Below are 14871 nucleotides of genomic sequence, written 5' to 3' on the forward strand. Positions count from 1 at the left end.
AGGAAGGTAGATTTACAGATTCAGAGTGCTTATATTAGTGATAATCCCAAGAGTACACTCACAAATGTTTGATCAAAATCAAAGAAGGCAGGAAAAAAGGGAACATATAAAAGAAACAAATGCAATGAATAGAAAACAGCAAACATGGTAGGTATTAATGCAACTATATCAATTCATGAGAAGTTTTGGACAAAGGTGCTAATCAACTTATCCAGGCCTTCTTGTGACCCTTAATACCCTCAAGATGTGTGATCTTTTAAAAATAACTATCTATACATTAATCAAAGATGAGAATATCTTGGTCTCTATCACTTTTTTTGAATCAACAATATTTTGCCTCTCGTTCTGTTTACATCTTCCAGTGCTGTCTTAGCTCTCCAAAGGTAGTCAGTCAACCCTGAAACCCTTCCTTTGGAAGCAGATTTAGGTACGAAATGATTTCTTGATGCTGTTGAGACCTACCTCTCGCCAAGAACTTTGGCTGCAAATCAAGGAAGCAACTTCCCATGTGATCGTTTCATGCTTTGGTTCTACTGAATTTTCTGAGCTCTTTGAACTCTTGTTTGGAATTGAAATTCCACTTTTTTTGTAGTAGGACTGACAAGGGAGAATGTCTGGAAATGCATTTGTGTTTAAATCAGAGGCCTCCAAGTTGCTTGATGCTTTGGTCTTGGACTTAGGAAGAAAATGAAAATTAACGTGAATGCCCTGGCTGCCACAGCACAAGTCAGAGTCACCTTCACTCCTCGCCTTCCAGCCTCGACTTGCTCTAACGTAATCTTGTCTGCTGAAGCAAGAGGTGTGACCACTGTGTTATTACCTGCATTTCAGCTCTAAACTCGTCTGGCCTAACAGCACAGGGGCTCTCCCTCTCCAGCATCCTTCTCAATCTGAATATGCCACGCGATGAAAGTGAGCTCCGGCCTCTCCACCTGCCCCTTTCGCCTCTTCAGCCTATAATCTGCATGTTCTAGCAACCTCTACCCATGCTACTGTTATGCCACATTTTTCTGCAATGGAAAGGTAAATAAAAGTTACATGCCTATCAGAGAATCAAGGGTTTCAAAGTAAATATAAGTTCTCTCATCATCTCTAATTGTCACTTGCTGTGGATGTCAAACTGACAGAGTAGCAGAATCTAATTTCCTTGTTTGATTCACCATGAAATTAAACCGAACTGACAATTTTTATTTTCACCTGGCAAATTCATCTGACACTATTTAAATCTAGCTAATCAAGTAGAGTTATCTGTGGTGCACACTCATCTCCCCTACCACACCTCTGATTTGCAGTATCCCGCTTCCTGGACTCCCTCTGTCAGCTGTGCTTTGGATTACTGTTACAGTTTTAGAAGGTGTAAAGGAATGCATGAACATAGTTAGCCAAGGTGCCAGCAAATGTATCATGTCACAAAATTACTACTGAAAGGTGAAAAAATGAAAAAAAAAGAAGAGTGAAAAACAAAACTCCCGGACTGCAATGCTGTTCAAAAACCCAACCAGTCAGATGGTTTGGCGAAGCCTGTGCTCAGCAAAGTAGAAAATATAATTCCAAAGTTAACTGACTTATTTTTTTTAAATATTTAACCTATGTAAGAAATAAATATCACCATTCAGAAATAATACTGTAGCAGGAAGTACCAGATACATATTTTTCTGAAAAAATGAGGCCATCTGGCAGGGTGGGAGTGGCCACCAATAGATGAACTATATATAATTTGAGCTATCAAAGATAAGGAAGGATCCTCATCCTAGAGTCATTATACAATGTCCCAAAGCAAAGATGTAAGACATTGTAGGGCACCAAAAAAGGCATAAGTCTTGGCATATAACCATCGGCCATTACCAGCAGGGGTAACTCCGAGGATCATCAATGAAGGAAAGAACTTGAACTTATTGAGTCCAAAGAACATTAAATGGGTGTCTTGATGAGTCCACGAGGAGGTGCACATTAGCTGGACCCAAAGCTAGGAGTTATAACATGTCTTCACCCTGAACATCTCTTCCGTCCCATGCCTGTTTCTAGATTTTCACAACGATTTATCACAGACATGTGTCTGACCTTTATTTGCTTTGAAACTGAAGTGTAGTTTCATGGATTTAATATCAGTCCTGAAACATATTTAAAGATGAACAGAATCTCTGGGTTGATTCTATATCTGAGACAGAAGCTAAAATATTTCTACATAGTTAATGATTATGATTCATGTAAGAATCTGAGTAAATATGTGCTCAAACCTTAGAAAAATGCATACAATGCATAAACACCAGCATGCAACTTCAGAAGAGCATCTATGGACTCCTTAAAGCCCTTACATTAATGAGACATAATCATAGGTGCAGTTTTTGAACATTTTCTACATGCCGGGCACTGCACTAACACCTTAGAGATATCATCACACCATCTGGCCTGGCCTCTTCAGCCCTGTTGGAAAGAATCATTCAATTAAAAACTCTTGGCCAGTCACTCTTGAGGAAGTCACATGAACTTGCTCTTGTGCCAAGCCACTCAAGTACAAAGAAGTACCTGCAAAGTTGGAGTGGCTTCTGTTGTGTCTTTAACTTAGGGCCATAACTTAAATCACTTACTGTCTTCAATGCTCTCAATATCTTAATACATATAACATATTTCTCTTCATAGGGAGTCAATCAGGCATGTTCACTGAATCTCAGTAATGGCTGCTCTGAAGAAAGACTGGCTGAATCTGTGCATCCCCCAGGTTTCCCCAGATGATTTTTGTATCTACCATATAAACTTGAGTTTCTTTAGAACCACACCAAATACATTCCTTGAGTCATTTTTTTTTTCAATAGGAGGTATGGAAACTTAGGTTTATTTCTATGGTTTAGATCCTTAGAGCCCTAAAAGACACTATTATCCCCATTTGATATAGTGGGAAACAAAGGCCCAGAGAGGCTGAATAACTTCCTCTTATCCACATAGTTCATGAGAGGTAAAGCAAGATGTAGAATGCAATCTGGCCTGACTTTAAATCCAAGTTCTGAGTTTCTGTGCTCTATTGCTCTAGACTTCAGGGTAAGAACCCCTAGTTAACAACACTGGTGTATTACAAAATTGATGAGACATTTTCCAACATTAACTAGAATAGAATAAGCAATAAGCATATAAGCATCTCATAAAGTATCCCATTTATTTCAGGCTGAGAAATAAGTTTAGACATTTTATGTCACAAATACCACCCTACCCACTGCCAAGAGTACCTTTCACAGATCTCCACCCAGTCAGAAAGTTCCATTTTTGGGGAAGACTTTGTGATTACCTATGGCCAAACCCAACAGAAAGGATGGATCCAGGGAGAATCTGAATCCTGGAGTCTTAAATCTATATTTTTGCACAGCATCCATGCTATTTTTAGGATCAACTTGAACTATGAAAATACTTCCTCCTAGCAAACAGGACAGAATGGACTGCATGGAAACCTAGTGATCTAACCTTAAGACCAAGTTCAGGATAAAATCAAGAACTTACACAGAAGTAAACTGGGTAAGTGCCAATAACATTACAGAAGCAAGTGCTAAAAAGCAGAAGAGAAGCATTGAAGCCAGTGCCATTGAGTGGTGGCAGATGATGGAGATCTTGGAGAAAGCTGAGACCTGCAGGAGCAGGAGAAGAGTTGTCAGGGTGATTCTGAGGAACTGAAGCAAGATAAGGTGATCTACAGGAAGAATTAAAGGAAGGAGGACAAGGAAGGAAAGAAAAAAGTCAGGACCTCTTGATATTCTGTTCTCCTGCACTGTACGTTATGGCTGGGGAGGAAGGAGAAGCCGTGACAAGGCTTTAACAGAACATGTCACTCCCAAGATCATTCCCAGCAAGAAACAAGTGGACACTTGACTGCAGACGCAGGTGCAGTTAGGGAGTGAGCCCAAGGACGCTCTTGCTCAAATACTGGCATGCTGAGTCGTTAGTATTACTTTCTCATCCAGGTATGGATGTTGGACACGGGATTCTAGAAAGAACTGTGTAACAAGGATTCATTAAAAAAAAAAAACAGAAATAACTCTGTTTTCTCCATTGAAGAGACTGATACCCAAGAACTCTTCCCATTTTTTTAGAAAAAAATTAAAACATTATGAAAAGGCATATTGTAGCATAGTGCAGTATACTTACCATTTCAGTGAAAGCAGTGAACAAGTCCAAGCAAGGCCCAGGGAGTAAAATGTGAAATCGAATTACCGAGGGGGAAAGAAATTTGATCATCTACTACATGTTTTAAGAGCAGGCAAGAGCTCCATCTGGCAAAAGGCTCAACACAACATTGCTTCCAGTGGAAATTATGAGAAGACCAAAGAGTGTTTCATGGACAGCCATTGATATGTGGAATACTACTCACAGTTGGAAAAGGATACAAGAGAGTGGAGGAGACGCTCACAGGATAAAATTAAATGAAGAAATCAAGGAAGCATCTACTTTTAGGAAGTAGAAGAAAAATAAAAGCAGAATAAAAGAAACAAGATTGTTGGAGTGCCAAAGGTAAGGCAAAGCCATGGAATAAAGGAAGTAAATAGAATGTTGCTCAAAGTACCAGATCTTGATGCCAGAATGTAAATCAATCCACTGTTTCTGTCTCTGAGAAAGTTTTGCTGCTGCTGCTACTACTACTATTTAAATAATAATAAAAATACTAGCCAAAGAGCCACACTAAAGAATGGGTTTGGTGATACAGTTAATTTACATTGTTGAAAGCTCCTATCTTCTCATGCACTGGCAACAAAAACTAGTTACAAACAATTCTGGGGACCCCATGTTGAGAAGGACTGGTTTAAACTTAAAAAAAGAAGAGACTGTCAACAAAAGTCTGAAAGGGAGAGCAGAGTGCCAAGCAGAGAGCAAACATTAACACCTGAGGCAGGAGAGAAGCTACAGCTCCCATAGGAGGATGCTGCAAGGGAATAAAGTCATCAGGAGAAAGGGACAGAGAAAAGATGCTTAAAGAGAGACAGGAGAGGGACAGCAGCTTCTCTGCTCTTGTAGGGAGCATGCGGGACAGAACAGAGCGGAGGATGTCACGGCTGAGAGACAGGGTACCTGGGCCTTTGGATGTGATCCCAAGTATCTAATGCAAATTGGTAAGAAGGGTTTCTCACTTTCAGGATGAGTCGGTAAAGGAAAACTTGAGGCCTATTGAGAAGGGTCCAAGTATGTTCTTAGAGTAAACCATTGTTCTAAATACCACTTTTAAGATGATCAGTTAATATAACTTAGACTCAAGTATCATACTGAAGGCCTTTATCACTGATCAAGCACAGCTTTCATTAGTTGAGGAGCACCTACACTCTGAAAATGATTCTTGGCACAGATGATGTGAACTGATTCTATTCATCTGCTGGGGCTGCCATAACAAAGCACTGCAAACCAGACAGCTTATACAACGGACGTTTATTTTGTCACAGTTCTAGAGACTCGATCAAGGTGCCGGCAAGGGTTGGTTTCTTCTGAGACTATTCTCTTGGTTTCTTTCTTTTTGGCTTATTCTCTTTGGCTTACTCACCTTATTATCTGGCTGTTTTCCCCTGTCTCTTCACGTGGTACATGTCTATGTTCTAATCTCCTTTTCTTTTAAGGACACCAGCTGCATTAGATTAGGGCCCATGTAACAATCTCATTTTAATTTGATTGCCTCTTTAAAGATCTTTCCCAAATACAGTCATTTTCTGAGTTACTGGGGGCCAAGGCTCTTGAATATATGAAGCCGGGTGTCACAGCCCATAACACTAATAAAGCTCTAACCCATAATGAAACACTAAGCACACCAGGCCACGTGCAACCACGTTCCCTACACAGTGACTAGCACGGCACATTCCAAGCAGAGTGAGAGGTAGGCTTGAGGGGCTCATATCATATTGGTTGGGTGGATGGATGGTTTTGAACCACTTCCCCATTCTCTTTCAAATTCTCTTTGAATAAAGTGTCAATTTTATGTACTAATATTTCCGATTGAAAATAAGTTTAGAATAGGGATCCACATATCCAAAGAGAAAAGCTGGATGTGGTGGTGAACAGAATCTAAAGTTGTCAGTGGCATAGCTCAGGTCAAAACATCTTACACTGGATCTCATGGTAAATTGGAGGGACTTGGGTTTTTTATGCCCTTCTTAATCCGTTGCACAGTACTCTCTAAACACACGGCAACATCCTCTTCAAACAACCCAAGACACATTTTAAAAAATTCAGAAATTGCACTCTAATTTAGACGTCAAGCCACCAAAATCCAATGCACTTTCTTCAATGAACCCAGATATTTGCAGCTTTTTATGTCCACCCTGTCTTCCACTGGACTAGCATGCTTATCTTTTAGAGTCAATTAGATCATGCCATGGCTTTCCTCTACCTTTGGGGTACTTCTTCCCCATTCATTTAGTTCTCTTCTGCAGGCAAAAAACTTATCTAGGTATCCCAGTCACTGAAAGACGTTATTTCACTTAAAATAAGTGGGAGCAAGAGCTTAAAGTGATCAGTTTGGATGAGACCCATCAGAATTGGAATACTTTTGCAAGACTTGTGTGCAGGATTTTATTTTATTCCATTCCCTTTATAGAAAACTACCCAACCTGCTATGGTTCTTTGCTCATTAACAGCTTAAATCATGCAAAATGTTAAAAGTCACTGTTGCAATGGTATTTGATAGAGAATTTAAATTAGACCACAGAGAAAAATGACAGTACTCCTCTGAGGCTGTATGATTCATTTCTTGGTACCAAACCAGAAGTTGAAAATGCAATGCAATTTTATAATGAACAGAAGCATTGCCTCTGGCCCTCATACAACTCCAAAAATAGTTAGAACAAGGCTGACCAAAAATCAGAAGGGTCTTATGCATATGTATATTATATATATGTGCATATATAATACGTATATCACTCTCTATGTATTTTCTCCCTCTCTCTCTCTTCCTCCCTCCCTCTGACTCTCTTTCCATCTTTGGGACTGTATCTCTCTGTCTCTTGATCTTCTCACTCCCTTTCTCTTTGCCTCTCTTTTTGCCTCTGTCTCTATTACTCTTATTTTCTCTGACTCTGTGGATCCCTCCTCTGGATCTCTCTCAGTCACTTACTGTCTCTGTCCTTTTCATTCTCTTGCTGCCGCTTGGTCTGTATGCCTCTGTGCCTCTCTCTTTGTCCCACCTGTCTTGCTTTTTTAACCACATATTTAAGTCTCTTTTTCCATGGAAATCTGTCTTTGTTCCCATAACAATCTTTCCCTCTCCCCACTCTCTGTCTCTCTCAACAGTGTTTAGAGCAATTCCATTTTGATATCTTGCATTTTTATAGAGAAGCTTTTTCTCCAGAGGCTTGCAACTCCCCTCTGCCTGCTGAAACATGGAGGAGCTCTTTCTTGTCCTTCTCTCCAAGGCTGTGCTATCATCCAGCAGAGGACATGCCACCAGTGCTTCTGAAACCTCTTCATCCTGGATGCTAAGTATATGTCCTACTTTCAGACTTAGCTCAGCATGAAATCTGCCAGGAGGGTTTCAGATCTTCACCCTAGGTGGTTTGTCCAGAGCCAGTCTGCTGAAGCCACCCTCTGGCTTTGCTATTTTTGTCATTCTAAGTGACTTCTGGGTTACTTAACATAAAGCCCTACATAGAATTTAAGTTTCATGCTTCAGTTCTAAACCTCGTGATGGAACTCTGAAGGATGAATAGCTTATCAGGTTTGAAGAAGAGAGAATATGAAAAGGATTTAGGTTTAAACTTTCAAATAGTGTAAGGGGCTTGATGTGGGAGAGAGGAAGTGAGGGACCAGAAATCCAAGGAAGAAACCCTTTGTAGACCAGTGTGTACGTTAGTTGAGAAATGGTGTGTTTTGTACTTTTTAACTGTAGTTAATTGCAGAGTTCTTGGGAAAAATAAAGCACTATCATCACATTACTGTATAATTACCATTGTTTCCTAAGAAGTTAATATGTAGTTACTACATTATTACAGAAAAATCAAACATGTTATTTCCTGGTAACTATGCAATTAGTTCATGTCACTAGCAAATGCACGCTTACTGAACCAACAAAGAAATAAAATGTTCCATTTTTTTCCCTCTGTGCTCATGAGTCATAATATTGTCCCTCTTTTAGAAATGACATAATGAATCAATGTACTAACATGGGAAGTATGCAGATTATGCTTTTTCCTCCTCATTTTTTTTCTGGGAAGCAAATGAATACCTTGGAAACTACAGATGCAAAAGAGTTAGCACACCAGATAGGCAGCAAACAAACAGATTCTATCAAGCAAATCTACTGCATTTAATGAGTTGGGAACAATGAGTCCATTTTTGGCTGTGGTTAGGAAGGGGTACCTTGGCAAGCCAAGTGCCTCAGTGGCCAAAAGGAATGAGAAAAGGATTAAACACATTTCATTCTATGTTGCCTGCAGGCATAAGCATAGCAAACAAAAACTGGTACCATGTTATGTGTACATTCACAGACGAACTTCAGTTTCTGTCGCACATACTGCGAAGGAAAAATGCCGTGTTTCGATATTTAAATCAGTTCTATAAAAAGCAGACCACTTGGGAAAAGTTTGAATTCCCTAGCAGAAGTTGATCTCATAGAACAAAAGCGATTTAGCTTTAGGAAGAAGGGGTACACAGTATTCTTTGTCAATGCCAGCATGCATTTATACTTACAGCCCTGTGTACAGTCATCTTTCTATGAAGCTAATCGCAAACTGCTTCAGATTATGAGGCCAGGTCCGTTTATTGTAGCTAATTGATTTCCAATACTCCAAAATTAATTGGGCAGAACAGGTCATCCCAAGCGTTCTTTGAGGCATGTTTTAATAGGCTATGAATTTAAGGAATTAATGGATAGATTAGTATAATTTATTTTCACATTTGTTATTTCTCTAGAAACAGCTTTAAAATTCTCCCAGGAAGAAACCATATCCTTGTTCCTTTTCTCAACCCTCTCCCTTTTAACTGCACAACACTGAATTCACCCCTTCTTTATGTTTAGCAGGAAAATGCCTCAGCTCCCTAGCTACTCTGACCTTAAATTCTGATCATGAAAGTAAAAAGTTGCAGGGATCACCTGAACTCACTAAAGTCTTCAAAATATACTAGCCACCCTGTCCAACTGACAAAGATACCTGGGGGGAACTGTCTTTGTCCTCTCATATATACAGTATTTATATTTATATGTAGATTTCATAATTAATGGCTGATGGGTTATTTTTGAAAAACGTAGGTTGCATTCAACACCAGTTTTCAATCTGCCTATTAGCATATACTTCTAGACTGTTCAAAAGGAGGAAAGCAAATAAAACTTTGATCAATGATGAAGTTACCTAAATTCCTGGTGATCCAATTCAACAACTGTCAATCATGAAAATATATATGTACCCTTTTAAAGGCAAGATCATCAAGTGCCTGTGATCTTCTTTATTCAAGATGGGTCACAGAGATTCAGATTCCTTAAAGGCAGATGCAGATGGAACTAAACCTAATTTTACCTGTGATTAAAGCAGAGCTACTATGTCTTTCTCATCTTTCACCTAACCCACCCTATCCTGGACCCAACCTTTAGGACTTTGATTATACATGAAGCGCAATCATTCAGTTGATCTTCACCCTCAAGCCTTTCTTTGCTGTTAAGTATTAAGAAAACATCTCATTTCTTTAAAATGAGAAGTGTGGTATTGTAGGCAGAATTCTAAAGTGGCTTGCAAGATTTCCCACCTCCCTGAGGTACACGCCCTGCATAATCCCTAGGACTGAGAGTACAATGAGTTTTACCATACTTGGTTTTGTTAAAATAAAGAGATTATCCTTATTTTATCTTCAGGTGGGCCTGACTCAATCACATGAGCCCTATTTAAAAGATAAGACTCTTCTCCAGCTGGTCAGAGAGAAGGAGGTCAGACAGATGTGCTCCCATTGGCCTAGAAGAATGCCAACATCTGTGTGTGAGCTGTATAAGGGGGTCACATGGGAAAGAACTGCAGATGGTCTCTAGCAGCTGACAGTGGTCCCCAACCAACAGCTAGAAGGAAAATGGGTACCTAGAGTCCTGCAACCATGAGGAAATGAATTCTGCCTATAATCAGTGGGTTTGGAAGAAGACTGCAAACCCAGATGAAAATGCTGACATGACTGACACCTTCATTTCAGCCTGGTGAGACTCTGAACAGGGAATCCTGTCACACCATGCCAGATACTTGACCTACAAAGAATGTGAGGTAACAAATTTCTGTTGTTTTAAGCCACTATATTTGTAGCAATTTGTCACACAGCAATAGAAAAATAATACAATTGGAAAGAAAGCATGTGACCTTTGTATCTGGAAGACTTTTTCATACTTATAATTTTCATCCCAGACATTTTGGAGACACACTATTGAGGACTTGGCACCATATTAGTTTTTCTCTGGTAATGCTTTAGATACAAGATTCACTATTAACTGGTCATACCTCGTATTTAAAGACTTTGTGACCGAGAAAAAAATTTTAATAGAACCAGAGTTCCCCCAAGAGTATCCATATACTCTGTCAATGCAAGTTCTTTAGTGAAAGGAGCCTGTTTCCTTTCAAACCATCATGTTTCTTATTTAGAAGAGTCTAAACAAACACTTCATGAAGCCCACTGCCAGGGTTTTGTTTTGCTGGAAGCACACACTAGACTGAGAGTGTAAATGATTGCACTCTCTGGGATGGTATAATTCACAGAAGGAAGGAGAGGAAAATGCAGCTTTGCATCAGCCCACATCACATTTCTGAAAGTCACAAAAAGGGTAAGGTTTCAGCTCACACGGTTAATACTGCTTTGTTAAAAAGGCTATTCCATCAGACTCCCACACAGGAATCCCAAGAGGAAGTCTGATGTTGGCAAACATACAAAGTCACACAACACTGTGTTTTCATGTAATGAGTACCAATGCAGATAAAGACATTATAACAATCTCTGTGAAAATGAAACTAGAGATAGACTGTTGTTTAAAAGTACAACGAAATTGCCTTAAAGGCAAGCCCTACTACTGTACGTGAAGCATCCCAAATAGAGTTGTCACCTAAGTAAGCATTTATGTGTGTTCAGCCAGGAAGGCTGCCTGTCACTTGTCATCAGGTCATGCTTCATTGAAGAATTTGGGGTGGAGGGGAGCTTCTTGTTCTGTGGTGGTCTATTTAGGTTTCTGGTTTTTTTTACACATCAACTAAATAACATTTATAATGCATCTGTGTTTTGTTTTGCTTTATAGTGAAAGCATCCGCTTTTTAATAACACCTTCATTGAGATAAAGTTAAAATATCATACAATCCATCCTTTTAAAGTATAAATTCAATGGCATTTGTATATTCATAGAGCTGTACGATCATCCCCACTGTCTAATTTTAGAACGTTTTCATCACCCCATAAAGAAAGCCTGTCCCCACCCACGCCTTAGTAGTCACTCCCCACTCCCTCCTCCTCCCAGCCCCTGGCAACCTGTAATCTACTTTCTGTCTCCATAGATCTACCTATGCTGGATATTTCATATAAATAACCCTATCATAAAATACGTGACCTTTTGTGTCTAATTTCTTAGTATATTTTCAAGGTTCATCAATGTCATAGCATAGATCAGTACTTTATTCCATCTTAAGACCCATTGCATGGATACACGACATTTTGTTTAACTATTCATCCATGTATGGACATTTAGGTTGCTTCTACTTTTTGGCTGTGATGAATAATGCTGCTAAAAGCATTCATGTACAAGTTTTTGTGTTGACCTATGTTTTCATTTTTCATGGGAGTAGAACTGTTTGGATCATATGGTAATTTCCTGTTGAGCATTTTGAGGAACTGCATGACTGTTTTCCAGATTAGTTGCACCATTTAAAAATCTGACCAATTTATCTGTCTTCTTTCTAGACATTCTAGAGGGTATGAAGTATTGCCTATTATGATTTTAACTTACACTATAATTATCAGTGATGTTGAGGACCTTTTCATATGCTTACTGGATATTTGAATCTTCTTTGACTTAATGTCTATTCCAATTACTTGCCCATTTTTTAATTGGGTTACTTGTCTTTCCACAGTCGAGGTGTATGAGTTCTTTATATATTCTGCACATAAGTCCTTTATGAGATACATATAATTTTCAAATATGCTTTCTCATTCTGTGGGGCTGCTTTTTTATTTCCTTGATGCACACAAATTTTTATTTTGATGATATACAATTTATTTCTTTCTGTTGTTGTTATTGCTTGTGCTTTTGGTGTCATATAAAAGAAACCACTGACTAATCCAAAGTCATGAGGATTCCTGCCTAGGAAATTTCATAGGTTTAACGTTTATATTTAGGTCTATGGTTCACTTTTTGCTTATTTTTGTATGTGATATGTAAAATAGGGGTACATTTTCAGTCTTTTGCATGAGGATACCCACTTGTCCCAGTGCTACTTGTTGAAAAGACTATTCTCTACCATTGATTATCTTGGCACCCCTATCAAAAATCAATTGAGTATAAATGTATGGACTTATTTCTGGACTCTAAATTGCATTCCATTGATGAATATGTATATCCTTATGCCAGTACCACACTGTCTTGATTACACTATCTTTGTAGTGAGTTTTGAATAGGGAAATGTGAGTGCTCCAAGTTTGTTCTTTTTCAAGATTGTCTTGGCTATTCTGGGTTCCTTGCATTTCCATATGAATTTTAGGATCAACTTCTCAATTTTTGCAAAAATTGCAGCTGAGATTCAGATAAAAGTTGCATTAACTCTGTAGTGCAATTTGGGGAGTATTGTCATCTTAACAATATAAATCTTCTAATCCATGAACATAAGAAGTCTTTCCACGTACTAGGTCTTCTTTAATTTCTTTTAATGATGTTTTATAGTTTTCAGTGTACCTATATGTTAAACTTACTATAAAATATTGTATCCTTTTTTATTATTGTAAGTGAAATTATTCTCTTAATTTCATTTTCTCATTGTTCACTGCTAACGAGAGCAATGTGTGTTTAGGACAATATGACTGGTGAATTCTTGGACACTATAGCCACATTGAAGACATTCTTCACAGCTCTATCAGTAGTTGTGTTATACTTGTAAAGAATTTTGTATCTTTCTATCTCTGTTTGTCATATAAAACACCTCTGGGTTGTTAACTAGTAGGGACGTTTTCTTAAAAGTATATATATAAATTCAGTTGCAACTATCTATAGTTTACATTTGGATAACAAAGATTTATTGATGATTTTTTTTATATGCCAGGCACTTCTGTAGGTGCCTGAAATACCTAAGTGCTTGAGATACATTGGTGAACAAACCAGCAAAGATCCATGCCTCAAAACCGTTTTTATGCCCAGCACTGGTTCAGAGTTTGAAGAAGAAAAATAATTGTTAGAAATTTTATCTTGTCCTTGAGAAATCTGCGATGTGGTTAAGATACTGAACAAAGTAATAGGCTGATATTTGCCATGTACATAATTGCATTATGCATTAACTCATTCCAAGTATATTTACTAAGGAGTAAGATCCAGAACCCATGCTAAGTGCTGATTAAGACATGGCCCAGACCTCAGATGGCTTACATTTTAAAGTCAGAGCTATATGGTCAAGGTAATGCTAGTAGATGATACAGGATAAGCCACAAATAAAATGCCAAACAGTTTTGGAGATGAGAGCTCACATCCAGCTATACTCATAGAGGTAGTGAAATTTAATTTGAGATTATATGATTCAGATTTGGGGAAGTGAGTATTATGAGGTGAAGCTGCATTATAAATAGGAAATATACATATATATGTATATATTTCCCCCTATATTAGACTACTTGTGTAGTCTAATTTAATCCGATATGAAGAGATGAAGGAGGAAAAGAGGAAAGAAACAGAATAGGATTAGAAAAACCAAGAGGAAAGAAAAAGAAGAGGTTAAGGAAAAGGAAATGATGGAGACACATGAAAGGGAAGAAATTAGTGGGGAAGGAACTGAAGGAGAAGGGAAGGACTAAAATTTTTTTAGAATATTCTACATAGAAGATGCCGAACTGGGCATTCTACATGAATTGCCTCATTTTTTGTTCATAAATGTCCAATAAAGAAGGCATTGTTATAATCTTCAGTTTAGAGATAAGGTAACTAAGGCCTAGATAAGTTAACATGTAACTTACTCAAAGTCTTATATTTGGTAAATTAAAAAGGCAGAATTCGTCTGTGAATTTGTCTACTCGTTTATACTTTCTTTGGGTAGAAAGATCACTGAAGGTTAGAGTTAAAACAAGAAGGAAAATAATCTTACGAAATCTTGGGCAGTCCTTACCAATCATGTTAAATTCAGAAGCCAGTGAATGAGATCACAAAATGAAGCACTTATTTCTCATTCTTCTACTCTCAGCACCTAGTTCAGTGCCAAATACAATGTGAAGATCTAGTTATACTTGAAAACCAAGGATACTTTGAAAAATATTAGAAAAATGATAAAGATCATGGAGTAGCGTCACAGAAACCAAGAGAGCCTCAAAGATGGTGAATTACACCTAATGCCAGAGAGACCGCAAGAAAAATAAAATTAATGAAAGATGGCTAAATTCAACAATTAAAAGCTTTTTTAGTCTCTTACCGGTGTCATTATTGATTTATTTTTGTTTTTCTTTAACCAATTTAATTGAAGGATAATTTATATACAAAGCTAGATCTCGCTAGAGGGTGCATTTTGATGAATTTTGAACAGTTGTATACTGTATAAGCCATCATAATCATGATACAGAAAAGCTCCATCACCTCCCAAACACTCCTTACATAATGATGTCTTTTAATGATCATATTTCTTAGTTTTAACATACTTCAGTTTTGATGAACAGAGTTTCTCTTCATGAGCAGAATTTCTTAGTTTTAATGTAGTCCAATGCGCCAATTTTTTC

General features: G+C 38.1%; 1 protein-coding gene across 18 annotated transcripts in view; it reads right to left on the reverse strand.

Moving 5' to 3' along the window:
- The window catches only part of LOC140685459 (uncharacterized), a 181769-nt gene that overhangs the window by 147681 nt on the left and 19217 nt on the right, over nucleotides 1–14871 (reverse strand). The window contains exon 4 of one of the 18 annotated variants that reach the window (XM_072954351.1): nucleotides 8647–8803. The exons of 16 other annotated variants lie outside the window; for them this stretch is intronic. The gene's annotated coding sequence lies outside the window, so the exon portion shown is untranslated. Of the gene's footprint in view, nucleotides 1–8646; nucleotides 8804–14599; nucleotides 14611–14871 lie in introns of those variants that run through there. One more of the 18 variants, XM_072954352.1, reaches the window with a different exon arrangement.

This window comes from Vicugna pacos, chromosome 34 (genome assembly GCF_048564905.1).
Source record: "Vicugna pacos chromosome 34, VicPac4, whole genome shotgun sequence".
Classification (NCBI taxonomy): domain Eukaryota; kingdom Metazoa; phylum Chordata; class Mammalia; order Artiodactyla; family Camelidae; genus Vicugna; species Vicugna pacos.